The sequence below is a fragment of the Cebus imitator genome, unplaced genomic scaffold (assembly GCF_001604975.1).
Source record: "Cebus imitator isolate Cc_AM_T3 unplaced genomic scaffold, Cebus_imitator-1.0 Scaffold357, whole genome shotgun sequence".
NCBI classification, from domain to species: Eukaryota; Metazoa; Chordata; class Mammalia; order Primates; family Cebidae; genus Cebus; species Cebus imitator.
In genome coordinates this window covers 358,247-364,826 of record NW_016107672.1, presented here as the reverse complement: position 1 = coordinate 364,826, position 6,580 = coordinate 358,247, and the positions used below count along the sequence as shown (strand labels likewise).

Sequence of the window (6,580 nt, the reverse complement as noted above, 5' to 3'; positions counted from 1 at the left end):
TTATAGTATGTTTTTCATTCATTTATATAAGACCAAAATGCAATACAGAAAATATATACAACGTACCTCTGATAAAAATGTTAGGGGTGATTTCTGAGCTCCTACATGGAGCAGATATTCATATACATGAAGTGCTAACTTCACCCAGGTCTGGCTGTCAGATGGGATAATGCTGTTGTTACTCTTGCCTTTGCTGTACATTCTTGTGCTGAGAGTAACTCTCACTGCCATGTACCTGTTAGCCGATCACAGCCTCCCGGGGAACAGCCCTGTCCCCCATGGTGACCCATGTAGCCACCCTCACTATTGGCAGCCTCACACCAATGCCTTTTGCATTTGTTTATATATTTGTTTCCTCATTGTTTATTATATATGTGATATATTTAATTCTCCTATGAATCAATTATAGCATCTTACAGCTTCCCTCATTAATTAAAGAGCTATATAAAATCTTTGACATGTGTTAATTTTATAAATATATTAAAGTTATAATTGTAATCGATTTTAAAAATTATTCTTTAACACATTTCGTTTATGTATAATTTTGAGTAACTCTTTCTTCTTCCTTCTTTTTTTTGGAGACAAAATCTTGCTCTGTCACCCAGGCTAAAGTGGAGTGGTGTGATCTCGGCTCACCGCAACATCCACCTCCCGGGTTCAAGCAATCTCCTGCCTCAGCCTCCCAAATAGCTGGTACTACAGGCTCACATCACCATGCCCGGTTAATTCTTTGTATTTTTAGTAGAGATGAGGTCTCACCGTGTTGCCCAGGCTGGTCAAAATCCTGACCTCAGGCAATCTACCTGCCTTCATCTCCCAAAGTGCTAGCACTGCAGGCATGAGCCACTGGGCTGAGTAACTCTTTATTAATACAGCTTTTCTACTTTTCCCTTACTTTGAGCACTTTCATTTTAAATATTTTTAATTAATTTATTTTTTGAGATGGAGTCTGGCTCTGTGGCCCAGGCTAGAGTGTAGCGGCACAATCTTGGCTCACTGCAACCTCCGCCTCCTGGATATAAGCAAATCTTCTGTCTCAGCCACCTAAGTAGCTGGGATTACAGGTACATACCACCATGCCTGGCTAATTTTTGTATTTCTAGTAGAGACAGGGTTTCGCCATGTTGGTCAGGCTGGTCTTGAACTCCTGACTTTAGGTGATCCATCTACCTTGGCCTCCCAAAGTGCTGGGATTACAGGCATGAACCACTGAGCCCGGCCTCTTTGAACACTTTAATATAGACCTAAAACTGTATATAGTATGTGTGGGAATATGTAGGTGGACGTAAAGGATGAGATTAAGAGTTTTTCTTGTAAAGATCCATCACTCCCAGAATCTTTCCTACCTAATATTCAAACCAAAGATTATTGAAACAGAAGTTTTGAATCAGGAGGTTGTTTTGTAGTCCTTGGTTTCTAAGTAAAAATAAAGCCTTTACTTGAGAAATAGATATTAAATGTAGAATATATTTTCTTTTTCTTTTTTTTTTTGAGATGGGGTTTCATCATGTTGGCCAGGCTGGTCTTGAACCCCTTCCTTTCCTCCCTCTCTCCCTTCCTCCCTCCCTCCCTTTCTCCCTCTCTCTCTTTCTCTTTCTTTCTCTCTTTCTTTCTTTCTTTTGAGACAGAGTCTCACTCTGTTGCCCAAGCTAGAGAGCAGTGACACAATCTCAAGTCACTGCAACCTCCATCTCCCAGGTTCAAGTGATTCTACTGCCTTAGCCTCCCTAGTAACTGGGATTACAGGCATGTGCCACCATGCCTGGCTAATTTTCTTATTTTTAGTAGAGATGGAATTTCACCATGTTGGCCAGGCTGGTCTTGAACTCCTGACCTCAAGTGATCCACCCACCTCAGCCTCTCAAAGTGCTGGGATTACAGGTATGAGCCACTGTGCCCAGCCATATTTTAAATTTTCTATAACTAGGTCTTTTACATGTACATATATGTTTATATGTAAATATAGAAAGATAAATATATATTTATAGATCTTTCTATATACATCTCTATTTATTTATAAATATCGCATTTGGGTACAAGTCTTATTTATTATTCATATACTTTCTCCACTATACCAGGACCCTCACTGCTGAGGGTGGCCACATTCTGAGTAGAGAACATCTTTGATTTTTTAGTCTACAGTTGCAGCTGCTCCATTTTTCTTTGATGTCATGTGACCTATTTGTCACTGCTAGTCCTCTGCTGTTCTGCCATCAACACTACACAAGGTTATGGAATCTTCTGGTCCATCTCCTAGTCAAGCCTTACATACATCTTCCCTCAGAGGACTGTCTGCTAACAGTCTAGTTTCTCCCCACTACCTATGTTCAGCCCAGAAGTTCAATCAGATTCCTCATGTTACAGCCCTAGTGCCCAGTTTGTCAGCAGCACTAACACTTCCACACAGAGTTTTCTCCTTGCAAAGGTGTGATGTCCAACCAGGCTCAGCTGTTTCCTGGTGGAACCCATAATATCTGTCCTTCCCAGTTTTTATCAATGTACTTCTCACCTATCCCTAATACACAGGAATTACTCTGTCTCCCTGTTTGAATGTATAGTATTGGTTCTACAGACCTGGATTCTAGACCATGAAGATACAAATACTTATGTTCATCCCTATTAGTCACCTTCTATTTAGCACCTGAAGCATAAGAAATTCCTGTAAAAATAAGGAGAACTCTAATATGAGAGGTCATCAATACCTTAGCGCTCTCAGCAGCATTTGAGTTTACAAGATGGAATTTCATCTCTTAATTATGTCCATAAAACTAATGAAACTTTAATAAGAAATCTAGATTCTATAAATAGGTTTTTGACATCTCCTACTGTTGCCAGGCTGGAGTGCAGTGGTGCGATCTGGGCTCACCCGCAACATCCCCCTCCTGGGTTCAAGTGATCCTCCTGCCTCAGCCTCCCAAGTAGCTGGGACTACAGGCACACACCACCACATCTGGCTAGTTTTTGTATTTTTAGTAGAGACGGGGTTTCACCATGTTGACCAGGAGGGACTCCATCTCTTGATCTCATGATCCGCCTGCCTCGGCCTCCCAAAGTGCTGGGATTATAGGTGTGAGCTACTGCGACTGGCCTGCTTGTTTCTTTTCAAGTGGAGCAAAGAATAAAGCCCAACCTCCAACATCTACGCCTGCTCTAGCTGCATGACATTTACAAAAGCAGAGGCCAGACATAAGTGGACAGATTCCAAGAGGAGGGTCCTCTCATGTACAGCTCCTCTCCTGTCTTACTGTTGGGTCTCATGCTACTTAAGAGGAGCACAAAGTAGTTTCTTATAGGCTACTAGAAAGCCAGAATAAATAAAAGTAAGGCTTTATTAAAAAAACCATATTCCCACAAAAACTCTGAGTTAATGCCTACTCAGAAAGGAAAGAAAAAGAGAGATGCCAAAACAGATTATGTATTAGTTTAACTGAATCTCTGCATATGATTTGATTAAGTTTTTTTTTTTTTTCTTCCATATTTAAGGTTACGAGACAGTGTATTCATCATGACTTTACATCATATTATGTTCCGGTTATGTAATTATAAAATAATTAAATTGCCTTCATAAAATTATATGAAAATTTGGTATTACATTTTAGAAATGGGCTGCTTAATCCTGTTCACTTTCTAACCCATAATAAAGTTGGCACCACTAGAGAGGGTTGGAAGTGAGACATAAAGTGAGCATTGCTTGCCATTTTGCCACAAAATCTCCTGCTGTGGAAGATTGGCCCTTTCAAATAACACCAAGCACTAAACTAGTATTTAATTTAAAAGTCTTTAATCAACAAAGATCCCAACAACCACTTAAACTTCACTGCATGCCAATTGCAACTACCAATTATGAAATCACTGCTAATGTTGTCAATAAAATAGGAGGCTTTGAATTGAGGAAGAAGGGAGGGTACTGAGGCATAGAGATTAGTGATCTCACTACCTTGTTTTTTAAAGAAAAACTCTGTAGTAGTTTAGCTGAAATTAAGATCAGAGGTGTTGAGTCCTTTTTAACTAAAACTGCTTTAGGCAGGTATGTCTCATTCAGTTACTCTTATTCTAATGAACATGCTGGAAGTATAGTGTCCTAAAATCTACTATCCTAAAAAATTAAGTTTATTTTTGTATCTTTTTTTTTGAGACCAAATCTCGATCTGTTTACCAGGCTGGACTGCAATGGCACAAACTCAGCTCACTATAACTTCTGCCTCCTGAGTTCAATTCTCAGGCCTCAGCCTCCAGAGTAGCTGTGACTACAGGCACCCACCACCACACCTGGCTAACTTTTTTGTATTTTTAGTAGAGATGGGGTGGTTTTTTGTTGTTGTTGTTGTTGTTGTTTTGAGATGGAGTTTCGCTCTTGTTACCCAGGCTAGAGTGCAATGGCACAATCTCGGCTCACCGCAACCTCCGCCTCCTGGGTTCAGGCAATATTCCTGCCTCAACCTCCTGAGTAGCTGGGATTATAGGCACGCGCCACCATGCCCAGCTAATTTTTTGTATTTTTAGTAAAGACGGGGTTTCACCACGTTGACCAGGATGGTCTCGATCTCTTGACCTCGTGATCCACCCGCCTCGGCCTCCCAAAGTGCTGGAATTACAGGCGTGGGCCACCGCGCCCGGCCCAAGATGGGGTTTCACCATGTTGGCCAGGCTGGCCTCAAACTCCTGACCTCAAGTGATCCACCCACCTGGGCCTCCCAAAGCACCAAGATTACAGGCATGAGCTGCTGTGTCCCACCTTTCCTATCTTAATGATGAAAAGATCAAGACAAAAGAAACCCTTTCATAACTGAGCACCAGGCAACCATGAGAAGATCAGTGTACTGAAGGGAAACTTCCAAGTGATGGGTGATATGGGGAAATTAGAGATTTGACCCTTGAATCAGCAGATACATGATGTCTCAGCAGACATCAGGTAAGGTTTGAAAGTCATTCATTTAATTACCTCCTATCATTTGAAGCATTTTAGACTTGCCCAGCCAGGTTTTACATTTCAATTCACTTTCACATCTATTAGTTTGTCTGCAAGATCATGACAAAGCACAACAGGAAGAGGTGCTAAGAAAGTCAAGTTTTCTGAGTAAATTTGGTAGGAATCCACATTTGTCACCAGCTGGCAAGCAGGGGATGATTGACACATGCAGATTTGATCAGCCTGTCAGAACCTGTACAGGAGGAGATCCCCCTAGGGAAGGCAGAAGTGCTTTGGAAACAGAGCAGCTGGTGAGTAGGATCAGAATGGAGACCTGATCTTGGAAGTATCTCACAGTCAAAGCAAAGCCAGTCTCAAGTTAGAGATCAGCCTTTAAAAGGACAAGCTGATTCTGGGAAACATGACTCATTAAAGTTAGACAGCAGTTTCTGATTTGGTGATGGTTTTTTAAATTTTTGTTTTCTTTCCATTTTGAACTTTGCTAACAGTGGGTCAACTTCTAAATCTATGGTTATTGTTCTCATAGATGTATATTTTTAATACAGATAATTGAAGATGTCTTTGTTTTTTTCATGTCCAGATGTTTAAAATTTGAGAAAGATAAATTTAAGTGAGAAGAGTTGGAAGAGGGGAGCAGTATTATGGTTTAGATGACATGATCATTTCCACTTTCTTAGGTTATTAACATTTCCTATACCTGGTAGAATCAATGTTTTATTTTAGTGTGACAGAAAGAAGTGGGGTAGCAAGAAAAAATCCAAAGTTAAAATACCAACACAGCAATTCCTCTGGACACTGAAAGAATTTTCATTATTTCTGGTTCTTCACAAAGCGGATTAAAGCTTAAAACTTTCAATGAAAACAAAGAGACCCCAGGATTGAATTATCCCAATAGAAGATTAAAAAACCCCCCAAAACCCAGAACTAGAATGAAACCTGGAGATTCCAAAGCAGACCCCAAGAGCAGGATTTTGTTTTCTGTGATTAAGTGCAATCACTAGATGATAGAGAGCTTTTTTAGGTATCTGTCGCTAGATGGCACCATATAAACACCTTCATTTTCACTTCTCACATCTACCCAAAGTAGTGAGGAAGGAGGAAAAATATCAGGTAAAGCAATCCTTTTAGTCTTCTTGAAATTGCTGCTGTTTATTAATTTAACTAAACCTTTAATTATAAACCTAAACACCTTGTAACAGATTTTTCAACACCTTAATCCTCTATCAGCAAGTATAGCTCCATTGACAGGAGATTGGCTCAAAGGCAGCTGTATGTTTGTTATTTGACAGATAGGAAGCTGAATAATAAGAAGGAAAGAAAATTGATAATATGTGAAAGAGAAGACAGGAAAAAGAAATACATTTACAAGAAAATGTATAATCTTGAATTTTCTTTGGTTTCCATTAAACTGCCAGTGCCTCAGAAGATTGTCAGTTTAATGTTCTATCAGTAGTACCATAATTTATTCTTTTGTTACACCATGAGGATAGAAGACGAAAAGGCCCGTGCTAGCAAGAGGCAAAAGAAGAGATTATATATGCAAATAATTCTGTAGCTCTTGTACCAGGAGAGGGTTTGTCTTGTAATATTTTTTTGAAGTTACACAGAAATCTTTGATTGGTCTCCAAAAAGCAAAATTGTGAGGTTAAA

General features: G+C 39.8%; 1 pseudogene; it reads right to left on the bottom strand.

Moving 5' to 3' along the window:
- The window catches only part of LOC108287933, a 1,899-nt pseudogene extending 1,697 nt beyond the window's left edge, over positions 1-202 (bottom strand).
- Positions 203-6,580: the final 6,378 nt, after the last annotated feature.